Raw genomic sequence first — 19,375 nt, 5'->3', positions numbered from 1 at the left:
CTTGATGGGTTCTTTCTTTCTGCCAGAGGCTTCACCCCAGTGGAAACCCGCCATCAAGCCCTGGCTTCGGAACTTGTAATTATTAAGTGGGGCAAGGTTTGCTTGGAAGTATTCTTTAATAAGGTTTCTACTTTTTGGCATTGTAAATTCAGAGTGCCCATGAAGGTGCATTCTGCATGAGGGGCCTGCTGGCTCCTAGCAAAGGTTCAAAGACAATTTCAGCAGGGGCAATGAAGTATAAGCATGAGAAATGTACAGTACGTAACTCTGGAATGCTGCTGTGGATGTTTACCATGACAAAGTATTACAAGGGAAAGCCTTTCCTCCAGGGATGTGCTGATCACTTGAGTTTTGTATTTGGGAATGCAGTACACAGAGTTTTGAGCACAATAAACAGAGGGTGGATGCTGCTTGTTCTTACAAGACAAGGTTAGCTCAACAGAGACGCTTGGGAAACAACGGCGACAGGCTGCAGGGTGACAGCAGGAGACAGGAACCAGTACAAACACAGGAACCTCTATTTTACCTAGAAACAAAGTTGAGATATGAAAACCCTATAGGAATATGCCCTAAGACGAGACCAAGTATTAGACAGCAACTAATTATACCCTCAGGGATATTTAAATAGCAATAGGCTGTGAATGCTATGGAAATATGGTTAAACTTTGGTCTGATTAAAAATAAACAAATATTTTCCAAATCAAATTTAGTGCATGTTTCTGAAAAGGAAAAGGGTTGCGAAATTGAATTCTAAATGTAATGTAAATGTATATCAGTTATGAAACATATTCTGCTTAAAGAAACTACTTACAAAAGTGGAGGTTTTGCAGGCCTTTCTACCAGTAATTCCAACCATCACACACCTTGTATAAATATATAGTTCCATTTTTCCATTAATTAATCATTATATGATATTGATCATTCATTATAAGTGCTTATATACAGGTAGTTATACACTAATAAGCACCAAAAAAGACTCAGCAGCTGAAAGTGGGAGTAAGCATATTCTTTGTCAGGCTGTACTTCATTCTTTACGGTATTGTCAGAGTTATTAGCTTCGTAAATGATCTTTATAAAAGTTTTTCGCTTCTGAGATTGATTTAAAAACATAAATCAAAATGCATCATGTGCTCTAGAATAATGCCGAAGGATCAAGTAAGCAGTTTAAATCAGATATTTCAACCTTTAGCTTCAGATCTGTGTCAGCAGACAGTGATGTCTGAATCTCAGATTCGCTGTGGCTGTCTCATTTGAGAAGTACCTCCTTGGATTACGTTTTCTGTCCTGAAACTATTCTTGTTCACTGCATTTATTGGATGCATAACAGGGATTTAAATCATTCATCATTACAAATAACCTTTATTTGGCCTTGTACGTTTATCCTCGAAGGATGTAGAAACTAATAAGCATGGATATTGAATTACCAATCTGTGTTCTGCAGCTTTTGTGAGAGTGGTACGAGACAGAACCAGGTGTATGTTTGTACATTTCTGGAACTGTGGGAAGCTAAAGTACAGTAAGTGTGAAGGTAGTCTGAAATACTACCTGTCAGAAAAGAGCCCTCATTGGTGCCCTGATATCTCAAAGGCTTGAAGTGTTGGGAGACAGGAACCGCAGAGCTGAAGTAAAATTTTGAAAATATCGGGACACCGAAAGGCTCTAAATTAAGCTGTGACACAATGACGTGTGTTTAAAAGGCGCTCCTCTGTGTTTTAGACCTTGCAATAAAAAACATAACACAATGTTTCTGTGTCATTTTCTCGTGGCTTGCTAGGAGAGAGCGTTCTTGCCATTCTTGTTATGGGATGTTTCCCCTCACAACTGCAGTACCTTCTAAGCCAGGAGGACAACTGGAGCATTGAGGGGCTCCTGCAGTGATGTAGACCCTCACAAGACCCACAAAAAGAGAATTATATAGCAAAGATTTCAAGGCAATCAACCAGCAAACTTCAATAATATATAAAATAGCATAATGTACAAGAGAGGTCATGAACAGAGGATATCACAATCTCCTTGTTTTGTAGCTTCGTCCTGCGGCGATGCGACACTGTTGAGGGTGTCCAGTGTCAACACACTCTGCTCAAGGAAATCCCCTGCGTTGCTGATGGAGACCTATCGTCTGGGGACAGGAGCCAAAGTAAACAGTGGAAATGTGCTGCCACCTGTCTGGAGGGGATGGGCTCTGTGATGTCCAGAGGCTTGTTCTCCTCAGCGAAGGGCCAGAGAAGGGCCAGGAACGGGGCAACGAGTCTCCCTCCATCCTGTATGTCCCCCATTTCACAGGGAGTCTGGTTCCACCAGGCACCGTTCCCTGCTGTGCTGAGATGGGTCATTCTTTGGAACAAAAAACGTTTCCTTTTTTTTAAACTGCTGAGCGCATTTATGAGAACAATCTCTTATCTGGGGAATTTAACCCCTGGAAGAGACCAGCACATTGTTGTGAAGAAATCCTCTTACTCAACAGCCGAAGGAGGAAATGGGCAAACGTCCACACTGCATGCCTGTGTGACCCGAGTCCATTTTTGGCTTTTCAATAGCGCCATTAATCATACCAAGACCGCGCTCTGCTTCATTAGGAATCGCTGAGCAGCTAATAATTTGGTACCACTAAAACGAATGTCTGAGGTATATAGTTTCATATGTCTATGAAATAGGTAATGTTCTCAGAAGACACGGCGTTTCAAGCTCGGGAATCGTCCCGCATTGGAAATGCCGTAAAATGATACAATGCTGTCAAATCCGGTTGTTCAAAGTTGATCCCACTGAGAAAGTAAGTTAAAAAAAAACAGTGGCAAGGGAACAAGGTCTATTTAAAAGGAGTTTGTGTCTATAGATCCTATAATCTACTAAAACTACATCCACCGAGCAGCTCTGAAGTTGTGACCTGATCCAAAAAAGATCAAATGCCTGTCTCTTCCATTGAGCAAAACCTCAGATACCATCACTTACAGTGTTCAGCCTTCCATCTCAGTCAGTTTAACTCCTTTTTTATACCTACATAGGTCAACTAAGAACGAATTCTCATTTACAATGTCACCCTGGAGACACATTTATGCAGCAGGGCGTGTCCTGGGGCTACCAGAGCTCAAGGATACAAGAGCAGCATCTCACCTGACATCCTAGCCCGTGGCCCTCTGAGTTGTCCGCAGGCCTTATTGATACGCCGCACTGCTGCTGCAGCATTTCAAATAATGCCATTTCACTCTAGCCTTCAGCTCGGTTTGACTGACATAGTGCGTTTTCTTGTACTTCTGTCCCACAGCTTTGTGTGAAAAAAAAAACCTCACATCCAACAGGAATGAATTATGCTTGCTACATGTTCTTCAATTAGCGTTAAACAAGCTTTGTGTTTCGAAGAAGGCTTTCCATTGACAAGTTTTCGGCGCCTTCAATGGCCTCGATGTCAATGGAGTTCAGGAGCTGAGGATTGGCAGTCTGAAGAGGCAGAGTTCTTGCCAAGACAGCACACGGGGGGAAGGAAAACGAACAGTATTGAGGTTGTCGGTATTGTACAGTCAATAGCAGTGGCGCTAAACACCCAGGTCCCAGGACCTCAGGGGTCAAGAGGATGACCAGTAAATGTAGTGAGGGCCCTGAATAGCACCCATGCCATCACATTCTTACCCAGCAGTCAGTTCTGTGTTCAGTAATGCCATTTAGGCTAAGCAAGTCTCTTGATGGTCCATTCTGGGAACATTTTTTTTTAGTTCACAATAGAATTAATTAAAATGATAGCATATTTTGGAGGGGCGTCAGGTTTAAAATGGGGAGTTTCAATAGGGGCCTTCAGGCGTGTGACATTAAATAGACTCTTGTCTGCTGAAGATGGGGAATGAGAAAAGGAAATACATTATCTTTGCCACCTGGTTCACGGGAGAGGCTGTATTTTGTAGTATGATCACTAGTGAACACCAGATCAGTAGTAACAGCCTCAACACAGCCTTTATCTTCTTAGGTAATTTTCTTTCAAAACTGTGAGGAAGGAGCTGTTGATTAGGTTGTTTATTTTTTTAAGTTTGTCCTGAACAAAACAGTCATTAGTTTTTGTTTATTTTAATTTTCTTGCTGTCATAACACTGACCAATATTATGGCCCTGCAGGGCATTCACCTTGCCCCTGTTTCACACTAGATTAATAGCTGCACTTTACAGACCCCCCGATCCATTTTTAACAAAGGTTCTGAGCCTATTGCAGTTTTCAAGTTATGCATATTTGTGCGAAACCCTGGGGGATTATTCTCTCCGTGTTTGCAGAACCCAAAGTTCGCTGTCTTCCCAGCCACAATGACCCTTCAGCAAATCAAGCCTTTTGTACTCAGATGGTTGTGTAACCCGCCCCTGGTACCAGGGTGGAACACACTGTCCTGATCTGGTGTGAACATGGTTCCCCAAGCTGCTGCTGTACGGAGCTTCCACACCTCACTGGGGGGAATTTCACCTCCTGTGAAAATGGTTAATGGTTCCCAAGCTCGGTTTCCCAAGAAACCCATCTGGAGCTTCTTCAATCTGGGGAAGAGCAGACACAAACAAAAAAGCGCAACTCAAATTCATTTATCATGCATTTTGCTACTGTCTTTCTATACTTTATTTACACTGTTCTCGAAAAAATATGGAAACAAGACGCAAAACAAGGTTTTCCATTACTCACGGATTTTCAGTATCAGTAGTGACCACATTTCTACTGATAATGTTCTCCAGTGGTGTCAATGTCACAGCAGTGCATACCCCTAAAAAAGAAATGTTATTATCGTAAGGGGAAAATTATAACAACTGAACAAATCAGATGAATCAGATGTTGTTCTAACATATTAAAGGCAGGTGCTACAAAATTATCCCTGGGACTGGAGGTAAATTGTAAAGTCATACTCTAAACGAAATAAAATACAGAGTACACTGAGTAAATCAGTCTGTCCTGTTACAGCTGATGTCCTATTAATACAGTCTTGTTTTTTGTGCACAACAATTATATAATGACATTCAGTGGCACAAAATGCAGAGTTATAATGTTACTGTTATTTCCCTTTAAAGATGAAAAATACTACACTTCATTACTTTAGCTTGTAATTAATGGCTTATCGTCAAGGAACTGAAAAAGCAGAGACATTTCCATAAATTCCTGGCTGTCAGTTGTCATTAAACAAAGTGGGACAACGGTGCTTTACTACAGAAACTCTCTTGTTTGCACATTTCACGAAAACAGCCCCCATCTCTATTCAAATCCATTTTCCAGAAATGTTTTCTTAAGGTATGAAGATTTATGACTGTTGTGATGATCTGCTTCATGCAACTTAGAGCTTTTGGAAAAGTCAGCTGAATTCACCATCAGAAACTGCTACACAACAAGGCTCAGAAAACATTTCCAAACAGCCAAGCCAACAAATGCTAGAATGTTGTCATTTTTAATATTTGTTCACTACACTTGAGTTTCAGGAAATAAAAGCTGGAGGAAATATTTAGTTGTGGTTAGACACCACGCTGAAAAGTACATTTTCATTATTTTTCTTTCTTTGTGATGTGGGATTTCCTCTGTCAGACATGCCTCCCCTGGGCAGCCGAGATCTATTGACATGAGACTAGGATGATCTGGTGTAGGCACTGTATGTAGAACTCCCGTGAACATCTGTAGACATCTGTATGAAACCTGAAGACTTCGGTTATGCAGATGTGCTTCCTGGAGGTGAACCCCCTCCCCCAACACATGAAGAGCACTTTAATAAATTTCCACTTACAGGAACAAAAAATAAAAGCCCAGAAATGCAGAAATGTGCCCTTTCCTTGCAACAAAATATGCTGTCTTTCCTCCTTTTGTTTCTAACTGTAAAAAAGATGTCTGTTTCCTGAAAATTATACCACTCATATGTGTTACTAATTATAAATACAAGACTCTCAGTAGTCCAATGTATCACAGTAATTTATATTAGTCAGTAGAACAACCCCCTTCTTTTAAAAAAAAACACTCACATGGACCTCACTATGAAATATTTGAGATCTTTAAGCTTCTCTGCAATTAACCGGTTGTACAGATGTCTGGACTCTAAGATTTAAGGGGGATTTCATAAGATAATGGATTAAAATGGGTTTGACCATTGCTAGTGTTGTGTGTTGGACTGTGTTCAACTTTAAATGAGTACCATAACAGAGGTGACCAGAACACATACTGAAACATCATTTGCTTCCTTCTCTGTATCCTAATGACTTTAGTGCCTGAAAACTAAAACATTTAGGAAGCTTTAAATCTTCTGTGGGATGCAGTGATACTTTGTTTTTCTGTGCTGCACCTCTACGTAAGGTTACAGGACAAGGTGCTATGTGTCGTGAGCTTCATTTGGACCTGGGTTGGATGGAAACGCCAACCCACTGCCCATGAGTCACAAACTGTGAATCCGATGCTTGAGAGTGGGTTTCCATTGGCTCAAACCCGCCTCTGCTTGAAACATGAAATTTGTGTTGGACTGAAGCTTTGATATAAACTAGGCCTTAGTGGTGCTGTTATTGTTGTTGTGTTGCAAAATGGACAAACCTTTGTACTCTGATGTTTTGCTTCAAAAACAGAAAGGCAAATTGGCACCGACTGTGCATAAATAAGAGCCTTAGCCAGAAAGAGTCCTAAGCAAAGCATGTTTGGCTCTGTAAAAGTCAAGTCTGTTTCCCACAATTCACCAGCTCCCTGCCGAGAGAGTAGACGGAGGGTTTTTAAAGCTCCATTGTGTTAATGCCCTGCAACACTGCGGAGGGATCCAGCACTCAGCACCAACTTGTCCTTGTAAGCTGGCTCTTCTCTAATAAAAGCCTGCTATGTGATTCAATAATTAAATGGCTCGAAAAATTACCGCCCACAGCAGACTAATTAGCAAATAAAGTACTTTTTTGGATTCGAGACAGTTCCTTGGTGTACAGTATTGTTTTCCTCTCTGGTGTCTCATATTTTGCAGGATGCTTTGCTTCTCCTGGTTTAGCACTTGTTTGTGTTCACTCGTTGCCTAGTTTTCAAAAAAGATACTTTTATCATAACAATACCTTTATTGTAATACCCAACTGTTGTAATAAATACTAGTACCTGCCCTGTGTTGCTGGCCTATAAAGAATTTTAATGATGAAATGGACTGTTTATGTTCTATGGCGATGGTGGCCGAGTGTTCCCCATGTGGATCTGATTAATAAGTAATAAAGAAGCTTCAGCGCATGACAGATTGATCCTCAGCTGGTTGCTCTCCTTAGTGGACAGAACTGCCAGAAGAACTGGCTTGTGAGAACAAACTGCTTCTTTGTGTTCAGTTTCTTAAACATTCTGCATCATCCCACTTCTTCAATGCTTTCCCTTGCAAAGACCCATTAACACACAGCACCTCTTATCGCAGAGGTCTGCCAACAGGCTGGGGCTGCCTGCTGTCTGCAGTGGGCTGTACGCTACTGCTTTGAGCTAAAAATCAAAGCAGAACCAGATTTCATACCGCTCTGGAGAAGTATTTGCTATAATCTTGCCCTCGTTAGGATACCTTTGCAAGTGCTGTGTTTGTTTCTTGGCTATTGCAAAGGTCCTTTCTCTGCATGCGCATTTCCCTGAATGAAACTTTAAAGGTGCATTTTTTTATTGACGATTAGAAGCAATTAGCAATAAAAATGTGAACAAGCCTTCTCTAACGATCACCCTGCAGAGGAGCATTTTAAACCGGGACAGCAACAACTTTAAAGGTACATTTTTTTATTGACGATTAGAAACAATTAGCAATAAAAATGTGAACAAGCCTTCTCTAACGATCACCCTGCAGAGGAGCATTTTAAACCCGGACAGCAACAACAGGGTTGTCAGGACAGGGCCTGGAAGTCAACCTGTTGGTGGGGCTGGAGCCAGGCTGCTGTGCTGAGTGCAGATGAGCTCCTGCAGTCCTGCCACCTCCTCTGTATCTGCAGCTGCAGGCTGGATGCAGCCTCTGGGGCAGCAATGGCCAGTATCTTAACGAGGCAATCAGGTAATCCTAAAACTGAAGGTTTACAGTATAGAAATGAACCATCCTTTTTGTAGTCAGAATATCTAGTATAACATGTGGAATGTGATCCAATAGCACATATTTTTCAGAAATTCAGTGAGTTGACATTGCAGCTCCGGTAAAGCCCAGCCTGGTTACGTGCGGACAACACATACTGGTGAGACCCTTCTGTGTTTGCGCATTGAAAATATTGAGATACAATTTTGCGTCTCATGACATGAGGTGTGTCTAGCTGGGGACGTGTGGTGCAGCACTGTGTAGCGGCGTTCAGTGCAAGCTCAGCTGGAAACCTAGACTCGCCTTCTTGTAGAACTGAAATCTCACCCAATTACACCCCCGTCGCCACAGGGGCTTCGAGCAACGTGTCCCATACAGGGACATGAGAAATGGTTTCTCGGTCGGGGAAAAAAGAAACCCCGGGTTTATCTAAATTTGAAAAGAAAATACGCTCCATGGGCTGTGCTCTGTCTCGCTATTTATTAAAGAAAACAAACGGAAATCCCCGGCAGACAGGAAGGCTTCCCTTTTGTAAATTAAGACACAAAATTTGGTGCCAAAAATAATCAGGCTATAAACAATGAGGAACAAACAAGATTCACATAATATATTTTCGCGCACGTGAATTGCACAAAGTTGAACAATTGATCATTTAAAATGACGTGTCGCACAACCTACACACAGGAGGCCACCAGACACAGTCTGACCTCTTCTCAGCAGTACATTAATGAAGACAAGTTAGCATCTGTTTAACAGAGTTTGTCTTTATAAATGATTCCAGTCAATAATCCAGTCAATAATAATTCGACAGTATTATAACTATTTTTATAGCGAATCTCAAAGCTATTTGGCCATCTTATTGAGAAGAAATAGGGAAGATGTGTCATGAAATTCAGCTTCAGCTTTAATCGGTATAAAACCTGAATTCAGCTGCCATAAATATAAAAGGGTATATTAAAGGGTGTTCTCAGTTAATATAGCAATTAACTATATAGTACAATCTTCTCAGTTAATTATAGCAATAAAGTATTGTTTAAAATCTAAAATGCACAGATCTCAAAATAAGTGCCTAGAGCTCTTAAAATACATAACTAATCATGTAACAATCTAAGTATACTGCCTGCATGCGGTCATCAAAACACACCTATACATTAATAACTGAACAGGGCACAGAGAATGGAGAATGAGTTCCTTCCACAGGGAGAAAACAAAGGAGAAAGGGTGGATGTCACTGTGGAGTGAAAGAGTGGATGGAGATAGAGAGCACTTCCTATAGCAGGAATAGACAAAGCCCATAAGGACATAGAAGACCATAAAACTGCCAGAATCATTTTCAATAAACGGATGTTCCTCATAGAAAAAAAAAACAATAAAACTGCCCAATGATGCAATGCTTTTGTCTCTCATCTGAAACCCAGGCATCTAAGCAAGGTTAAATTTACAGCTAAAGATAGTAAAAAAAATCTAATTTAAGACAGTAGTTTCAACTTGTGGGTTAGGACTCAGTGGTGGCCTCATGATTTATTCTCAGCTGGGACACCACGGCTTGCTTTTTTGAGAATTAAATATAAAAACTGTATGGTGATACAGCATACAGTGCAATATACTGTGAAACCATGAACTCCACTGCAAGAAAATTCAAGGACCACGATCTTGACTGAAGAAAAGCTTCTTGATTTCTCGTGAAAGCTGATTTGACGTTTCGTGAGGATTTAAACTTCAGGTCTCTGTTCTGAGAACTCAGCATTGCTGCAGGAGAGACCGCACATGCTTGTAACTTTGTGTGCAACATCTGGGTCCAACAGCATTTTCCACACTGGCAAGTATCAAAGAGCCAATCTTCCCTCCACATGTGGCCTGAGAGGACAGCTTCCAGTGGTCCCTCCTGACATGTCCTGCTCCACAAATTCTCACGTTTTCTTGAATCTTTAACATTTGTTTTCAGCTAGGTATCAGATTTTATTATCATTAAGAAGCATTTTGAATGTGCTGTCTGTGTTTTTGTCCATGTACTGCTGCATCATCAGGTTCCAAATTAGGCCTCTGCCCTTTCACAGGCAAGACACCGAGGGATACAAGCACTAGAGGTCTCTGAACATATGTGGTTCTAATTTTTTATTTTATTCATCTGATTATGGCTGCTTTTCAGGAGCAATCCCACAGCGCACTGGGCTTTACATCGGGACGGGTGCCCAAGAATGGTTTTGACAAACACAGGGCTCATGCTCACGAGGTGGGGCTGTGCTTCAGGGAGCAATAATTTAAACATTATAATCTTCACTACTTTCCTTCTCTGCAGGTGTTCATCCATCCCTTTTTTTTGTGCTGACACTTCCTGTACTGATTTCAGTCCTCTGTGAATGAAAAAGCACCAACAAGCTCTTTGATGGCTTTTAATGAAACCCAGTTCTCGAACATACAGTATATTGCCTTCAGTGAGGTCTTAATAAGTCATAATCTCATTATTCCTGAGATGCATTTAGTTGCACATAAAAGTCTGTTTATTTGTGGGAACGTGTTTTTGCACTGTAATGTTACTGCTGGTATTTATTTTTATTTTAAGGATTTCATTGTAGTGATCAGATATTTTGCCTAGTATTCAGAATTGTTCTCCATTTCTAAATGAATCAGCTTATCCTGTCAGTCATGTTTTGCTAACCAAGTAAGATGAACAGTAAAGAAATTCAGAAGACTTGTGGGGACATAATGTTGCGCTTTTAAAACATTTTGCAAGCAAACTCCAGTGCTGGTCAAGGAGTACGGTACAGACCTGCAGTTAGTCTAGTGCAGACCTGAATTTGCTGAACTGCAGGATAAACATACAAACTGGCAGCAGTGCGTGACTGTTATGTGTAACGTCAATATCCTATGCATCTTCAGGGGAGTCCAGTCTTCAGTGTGAGCAGATGTGACTGCCATGCCGCTGTCCAGTATGTCTTTGCTCTCTGCAAGTCCTTTCATTATCACCTCCCTGCTTCATTACCCCACTAATTGAAGATTGTGTCGACAATGATGAGCTATCGCAACGTTTTATTCATTAAATCTCCACCAGATGCACTTTTTCAGCCAGCAGAAAATATTCGGGACCCCAAAAATCATCTTAGACAAATATTTACATTGAAGATTGCAGGCCATCATGGAAGTGATAGAGTCACTTTGAACAGGCGTTCCATTTCTTCAGCTCAGACACTCTGTTGTGGCCTCTCCCAGGGGGAGACAGGCCTGTGAACTGAGCATATGCACATTTACTTCATTTACTCTGCTACTGTGCACGTAGCTTAGAATAATGTGAATGAGAACTTTCAGCACTTATTTTAGAACTGAATTCAGGAAGAAGTGACTTAAAGAAGATTTATTTTCAAGAGTATTACAATATGTTTTGTAATTAAAGAATAATGTAATGACTGTTAGCTGTCTTTCTAAGATGGCTTTCCTTCTTTCCTTTCCTTTATGCGAACTGTCTCAATTGATGAAATATGTAGCCCAGTACATTGCAGTACTGCAAATGCACTAATTTCAACTGTTTAATGGTAATTGTTGCACTAGTTTTGATTCCTAAATGTGTACGTGTTGCAAATGCAATGATTTGGGTTTGCACGTGGCTGAGTGTATAGCTTTAAGCCTCGAGGTACAAAGAAACATACTTGAAACACGCTTGCATTTTTTCTGTAGCTTCATCGCCGAGGTGCGCTCCTGCCGGCGTGTTGACAGGCTGCTGCAGTCTGAGGGGGTTGCTAGGCGATGCTGCGACGACTAACTGGCCACCAACAACACTGCGCTCTTTATCTAGAAGCAAGTGTCTGTCGCTTGCTGGTTCCTTCGAGTTAAGGACACTGTGAATGAAACACACATTTTGAGTAAAGCTGGGTGGTATCCCACAGTCTTCCCCGCTGCCTCGTCGGGCACCTTCTTTGCAGTGATTTGCCACAGCTCACAAAGTTGTGCCGTGACTCCACGACTCTTCGCCACACTTTATATCACCCTTAACGAGGTACAAGACAGTAAACCCTACTGAGGTGATCGTTTTGATGTTGTAAGCAGGAAAGGAAGCTAGAAAGTGCCTGGGAGGGTCGTGATCCAAACCCTGGCTTCCTGCACCAAGCCCAGCGTGAGGCCTGGTGGCACAGTGAGGCCTTGCTGAACCAGGCAACGGCATCAAACTGTTTCCAACAGCAGCAGGAGCCCAGGCCACAGAGAGAGCCCCAGCACAGGCTGAACATTCAGTGCAGAAAAACCACAGCTTCTTTTTAACGGAAGCGCACTGTTGCCTCACAATTTAAACTTTACAATTCCAGACTAAAGAAAAAATTAACTTGAAGTCCGAAAGAAATGGAAGAATGGAAAATGAGGTTTCATAACGGAAAAATACTTCACTGAGATATGCTACTTAGATATTTTCTTCAAACACAGCAGTTAATTCTAGGCTTGTCAATGTCTCCTGCTCTGTGGTGTCAGTTCGAAATCTCGCGGTGAGTCTCAGGAGGACAAGAGGCACGGCGGGCTGGTAAAGAGACATGTTTGGTTATGTGGCTGGCGTTGGAATGAATAAGCACTCTGTCTGGCCAGGGGCTCTCCAGCACTGAATTCAGACACCTACCAAATGCAAACTGTCTCCCTAAATGTACACCAACACTGTTACACTGCTCTTGCTGTTCTTATTTCACTCTGAGACCATCTACTCCAACACAGATGTGCTTGCAGAAAGCTCAAAAGAGTAAAAAGCAATTTATTTTTTGTGTTTTTTTACTTGTTCTTATCCTCCTGTGCAAATAACATATTTGTCTAAAATTAAGTAGCCGGCGTCATTTCTTTTAAAAACTTTTATCGCATATCCTGCCAGTAGTGGTGCACTGTGAACCATCAGCCTCCTCCTCCCCAGAAAGTACTACCAGTTACATAAACAGCAGCACCTCAGGAAGCACATCCATCATATACTCTGGGGACAGGAGTTATGGTATTGCACAAATTCCAAACGGGAGATCAAAAAAGGTTCTTTGCAGATCAGTGTGCGCTAATTGTAATTGCACCTGGGCATTAGGACAATCGCATACCTCACTGCTCGGTTTAAAGGAGGAGGCTGGAGTACAGTGAGCTGGAAGACTCTCAGGAGCGCACTATCAAGATTGAGGCGGTTTACATTCCTTTCAGCAGACCTGTCCTGGCTTCAGTTATCGTCTAAATGCCATGAAAAGCAGATCAGTTGGTAAAATGATAAAGCGACTTTTTTGATAGTTTGTTTAAGTGAGCTCCACACCTGCATACACACAGCGCGGCGCACTGGGAGCAGACCACCAGTCCAGTCTTCCCTAGACATTTCAGACTCACTGGTGGTGTGAACAAAGGTCTTACTCTGAGCCATACTCTGAACTCAATTCAAAGCCCCTGTGGACATTCCTTTTAGGCAAGTGCAAACTCCTCACCAATTGTGTCAAGAAAATTAAGCGCTTGTATTTTTTCATCTGCCTTGAAAGAAAACTGTGGAAACTTTTTTGTTTGAAAAAAAATGGCCTGAAACGCCTGATCTTGACCTTTTCCCAAATATCCTGTGTTCACACATCTGGCCTGTGCTGGGAGCCTGTCCTTCCCTTTTTCTGCAGACTGATGCAACCTGCTAAGGTGTTAAGGTGCGTGCAGCGTACCTGGACAGGTACAAATCACAGGCACGGGCTGGTGGGTTCAGGAGAGCAGACTGGGAGGCCGTGAGAGGGGGCTCGGGAGAAGCCGAAAGAGACAGGATGGACGCAGAATTCATGGAGAGATTCAGCTTCAAGCACGGAACAGATGCATCTTAAGAGTGAGTTAATCAAAGCCTAAAAAACAGCGTCCAAAAAGGTACCAAGAAATCGTTTAGGGACGGGGGGGAAAGGATTCTATAAAATCATTGAAAAACAAAAGCAAGATCCAGTTAAAGGAAAGGAGTGCAATGAATCACTAGAACAGGTAAAGAAAGAAATCAGAAAGTTCAAGAGAGAGACAGAATGAATATTGCAATGGAGACTAAAATAAACATCCTTTAAGTATTAAAGCCCAATTACACCGCCACACGTGTATTAGGCTGTGATGTGTAAAAGATCAGATTTAATCTGTACCATAAGCCCTTCTGATCTCAATACCATCAGGCATTTCTTTAACGTCATTACAGGTTTGTACTCTAATAAAATGTTAAGGCCCCAGTTGCTGAACCTGTGAAGGAGCTATTCTGAACCCCCTTATGTCAGAAATGACATATGAGGCTCAGGCTAAGTATGCTGATTAATCTTCCTTACATGAGAGCTTTAATTGCCCCTAAGATTTGCGAAGGAAAATTTATTTCTGGAGAAGCAGGAGCAACATCCCATATATCTCCCAGGGGTCACTGACGATTATACAGCTCACCTCTGAGGCCCACAGCTCTCATCTTTCCCACAAAAGACAACTGGGAGTTAATAGATTTCACCGTGAAACAGAGAAAATGTAGCCTTACCAAATAATTGTGTAAGAAATCCCATCAACTCCCCTTTTTTTGGACCTGTTTGGCCTTTTCAGCGGCTGCTCCTCGTCTGGCACCAGTGCTCACTGCAGCTCTGACTGAGCCTGTGGAGTGAAGGAGAGCCCAGCACTGCTGTGGAGCAGAGGAAGGCCTTGTGTGTGGGTTCAGCTGGAAAACCTCACCTCACATCGAGATTACAGCTCTGCTCATACAGTGCTGCCGGTCACCAAGACGAGGCGCCTGAGGGTGAGGAGCAGACGGAGAGCCCTTCGGGTAAGGCTCTCAGTACTCGGTCACGTCCTGCTCTATTTCCAGAGAGGGCAAACCCGCGACAGCAGATCAGCCCACACTGCAAAGGCGTTGTGGCACCGACGAGCTTCAGTCAGAGCTAGACCAGATTGCAGCCGGCGATGGTTGAATTGCTTCTTTTCTTGCATGGGATACCAACAAAAACAAGAATTTTCCATTCCCTAAAATAATAGAATATGAAGACTGCATTTATAAATCTAAATATAAAGGCAGATGCCAGGCAGGTGTTTTTAGTTTTTTCCACCTCCACTTTCCCTTAGAGACTGTCAACATCTTCAGAGAAAACAGCAGTCAAATCGGCTCATTTCTGTTCCACAAACAAATAGACATAATTTCTCACCATCCTCATCAATTTGTCCAGTCCTTAAGGAATATTTTTTTTTCCTTTAAAGATTTTTCCAAAACATCATTTGTCACTCCGGTTGGGAGAGAAAAATCACGCAGACACTTGCAGGAAGCAGAGAGTAGGGAAGGCACTGAGCCACGTTTTTTTCAATGCAACTTACTCGACTTAAATATCTCACTGCGCCTGACATTTTTAATTATTTAAAGCCCAAACATTTCGGCTGCACAATATGCACTCTCCACATGCTTATTCATTAGTTTTAATTAAACCCTTTAAATTTATTTATGCTGTCACAAACTGATTAACAATTTGGTTACAGGAAGAACCTAAACATCACCTCGAGACGGTTAGCTCTCGTCTTGGCAGTGATGCCCAGCGAGATTTTACACAACTCCAACAGCCATTACTCTCATTTTACAACTCAGCCAGTGTGCTGCAGTCAGCAAATACGAGCTGTTTGCTCATTATTTCCCTTTAAAATTCCTCAGGTGGAAATTACTGGGAAAAATGCCTTTATCTCTTTGCGCTGAATGTTCATCGCCCTTCCCCGTCGTTACAAAGTCAAAAACTGCCCTGACTGAAGTGTAATGAAGACGGCACTGAACGCCAGGGCTGCCACACATGCAGAGGAAAATGAATGTGGGAAAATAAATACATAAAGCGAGCGGGGGTATTATCTCTCAGAAGACCTCTCTCCAACCCTGCTGCACAGACAAAGAAAAAGGGCCGAGAAGTTATCTTGTGTGCCAAGCTGGATGGAGGGGGCTCAGTGTGGTCTTTCGCTCTGCATTACTCCTTTTCCTGGTTTCCTTAACTCTCCGTTCTTTCTTTTCCAGGTCAAGCAACAGAGTCTGAGGGCTGCCCGAGTTCTGGCGCATTGATAACAACGAAATCCGTGGAACCGGAGCCCACCGAGCTGGGAGTGTGTGGCTCTTTTGACTCAGCTGATGTTTCATTTCAACACGGCTTTTTGTTTAAAAGTGCCAGCGGCGGCTTTGTTACCCCGCCAATCACTGCAGGCTTACAGCCCTGGGTTTTTCATAACACTGTGTTAGGCGTCTGCTCTACAGTGTCACTCAGACTCCATAATCCCTCTTATCACAGAACCTTCCTTATCACATTTCGAACAAACCGACACAATTGCCAATAAAAAATGTTAAGGCAGAGCTGTGATTCTCGGTACCATACGCGATTGAACACATTTTGCAGCACATTTGCTTAAACCGTCCTTCGGATGAGACGTAAAACCGAGGTCCTGACTCTCAGTGGTCATTAAAAATCCCAGGGTGTTTCTCGAAAAGAGTAGGGGTGTAACCCCGGCGTCCTGGCCAAATTTCCCACCGGCCTTTATCAATCATGGCATCCTAACAACCCCCCTCTATAAATTGGCTTAATTACACTGCCCTCCTCCCCACTGATAGCTGATGTGTGGTGAGCGTTCTGGCGCACTATGGCTGCCATCGCATCATCCAGGTGGGGCTGCACACTGGTGGTGGTGGAGGGGAGTCCCCATTACCTGTAAAGCTTTGAGTGGAGTGTCCAGAAAAGTGCTATATAAGTGTAAGCAATTTTATTTTTATTATTATTATTATTATTATTATTATTATTATTATTATTATTATTATTATTAAACCCAAGCTCTAAGAAGCAGAGAAAAATGTTGCATTTTTACACTCCTACAAACTTGCAACCCTGATCCACCCTGAAGGGAGAGGAACAAGTCATTCCTTCCCTGCGCTGTGGCGACACTAGAACTCTGTCCCTGTGGGACCTGCCGAACCTGGCCTGTGTTCTGGCTCCACACTTCCTTCCCACTCTTTGTTAGGGTCTGTATGCCCTCACAGGTGTGCCTATAATACCGAGACAAAAAGGCAATTCATCAGTTCAGTCAGAACAATCAAATACCTGCCAAATTCACTACAGCGCAATTAGGCTCCAATTTTATGAAGGTTTCATTGAAAGCCCCTTTGTGAATGTCGAAGCGAGGGAGTGGTCATTCCAGTCCAGACGGAGAGAACGTATTCCTTTCGGTTTTCATCATTGTTAAAGGGATAAGAATTTAACTCGCACTGTGAATATCATTCTCAATATTCCAAACACGGTGACATACCACATATTTAAAACAAAGGCAGGCTCCCAAAGGTTTGACAGAAGAGCCTAAATATTATGAGTGTGACGAGAGCAGAAGTTTAAGTTTTCTATAACTAATGATAATAATATCAACTAACATAACAACTAATAATTGGGAATGTTACCATGATTAAAAAAAATGAATAGTAGGGAAACTGTTGAAGTTAATGTCTAGTTCAAAAGTCTCACGGTTTCTCAAAAGCAGTGGTTGATGCAAGTATGTTTTTTTATTCTGGTAAAAAGCTTGGATTCTCTCACAGAAATGCTCAGTACAGTAGCTCTCTTACAGAGCTTTCCAATAGTATTTGCACCATAATTGATGTAGATACAGATCCATTATACAGAACACCTAACCATCCATCCAGCCATTTTTAGCTATTTTACCCAATACAGGGTCTCAGGGGTGCTGGAGCCTATCCCAGCAGGCATTTGGTTCAAGGCAGGAAACAGCCCAGATAGGACAGCAGTCCCACAGGGCACACACAGACACAGACAAGAAACACAATCACACTCACACCAGGGCCAATTTTCCCAGAAGCCAGAATGTCTTTGGGTTGTGGGAGGAAACCCACTCTATTACAGGGAGAGCATACAAACTCCATACAGATAGTACCGCAGGAATTGAAACCCAAGCCACAGCACTGCAAATCAGGAATGCTAACCACTGTGGCACTGGAGGTTTATAAACACAGTACCAGCACACAGGGCCCTTCCAAGGGCTGGGGTCATCACAGATGCATTATGTACAGTATGATTAATGTAGTTCTAGAAACAAGGAGTTGTTTTTCCTCTTACAGTTGTGTGGCTCTTATTTAAGTATTTCCTTTCTCAAGATTACTTAAGGAATGTATGACAGATTGTATGTAACTAAGCTTACTAATTCTTTTAATACAGCAAAGAAAAAAAAACGTAACTGCTTCTTTATAAAAAAGAAATTGTTTGACTAAGAGCTAGTTGGTTGGTAGAAAGCATGTTTGTACTGTAAATAGAACGCTTTTAGGCTCTTCTTCCTTTTCCAAAGCTGAAATTATGTTGAGATTCCACATCTGACAAGTTTTAAAAAGGTTTTAAAAGATATACTGGCATGGACCTATCTTTTTAACATTTGAATTAACATTGTCTACTGAGTCTGCAACACCTTTACGTAATTTTTGTTTAGTTATTTGCAACGAAAAAAATAAAAGTGGCTACGCTGTAGTTCTGAATAAACCACAAAATTGTTATTGGGGCCACGGGGAAAAAGTAAATTAATTTCACTGTCCTCTAGGTTGCAATGTAGTTTTGATACAGAACATAGTGACTCTGGGGAATGCTTTTTCTTTGCATTGGCCTAAGCTACAATTTACATTAAAAGAACCAACGAACCAGCATTAATCATGTTTATTCTCGAGGTAATAATAACAATTCTTTCTCACAAAGTACAGCACTGCAAAACTGATCTTCAAACATTCTCCAACGGCGTGAACAGAATACGCACTATAACAGCTCAGAAATCACATGGAAATGTTGTCGTTGTCGTTGTTGGATATTTTCATCAATTTAGCTGAATGCAATATCACTTTTTTATTTATTTAGTAACAATAAATGTTATGTAAAATGTAATAAAAACGGCAGAAGGCAGCTTTCAGAAGAAAAATGACTCTCAGGACATATATTTCCCCTCCAATTTACTCTAAAAGATTCCTGTAATTTTAGTTTGATGTAATCCAGCTTGTGAATTATTTTTTGGCGGTCGGCAGACTGAGCATTTCTACATTATGTATAATCATCCTGGTTCGGCATAATTATATAAGCGAAAGCAGATTGGAAAGCCTTTTGCGTTCAACATATATTGATGCCGCTTCTCAGTGGGCGCCCGAGATAGTGGCGCAGTTGTTTCTTAAGGAAGGCCGTGAGCGACATCTAGCGCTCAATGATATACCATCTTCTCCTCCTGCAGACAGCAGTCATTCAGAAGGTGATGAAACAAGAGGTGGTTGTTATTTACTGCTTTTTTCAAGGCGAAAGAATAGTAAATCCCAAACCAGTCATCAGCCATATTCGCCACACGTTTGAAGCTTGTAACAGCTGGATGTTTAATTAGATATGAACACCTCTTTAGACTATGTACATATACTCTGTAAGGGCCTTTTAATTT

The 19,375-nt window shown here is 41.8% G+C and overlaps 1 long non-coding RNA gene across 1 annotated transcript; it reads right to left on the bottom strand.

Moving 5' to 3' along the window:
- Positions 1 to 3,367: 3,367 nt before the first annotated feature.
- On the bottom strand, positions 3,368 to 14,971 carry LOC107077297 (uncharacterized). Its single transcript, XR_001478338.2, has 4 exons — positions 14,448 to 14,971; positions 11,629 to 11,817; positions 4,648 to 4,726; positions 3,368 to 4,505 (listed from the first exon to the last, which is right to left on the bottom strand). It is a non-coding gene; the product is annotated as an uncharacterized lncRNA (long non-coding RNA).
- Positions 14,972 to 19,375: the final 4,404 nt, after the last annotated feature.

The sequence above is a fragment of the Lepisosteus oculatus genome, chromosome 4 (assembly GCF_040954835.1).
Source record: "Lepisosteus oculatus isolate fLepOcu1 chromosome 4, fLepOcu1.hap2, whole genome shotgun sequence".
Taxonomy (NCBI): domain Eukaryota; kingdom Metazoa; phylum Chordata; class Actinopteri; order Semionotiformes; family Lepisosteidae; genus Lepisosteus; species Lepisosteus oculatus.
The sequence above is the reverse complement of the archived record's forward strand: the minus strand, read 5'-3'. Positions and strand labels throughout refer to the sequence as shown.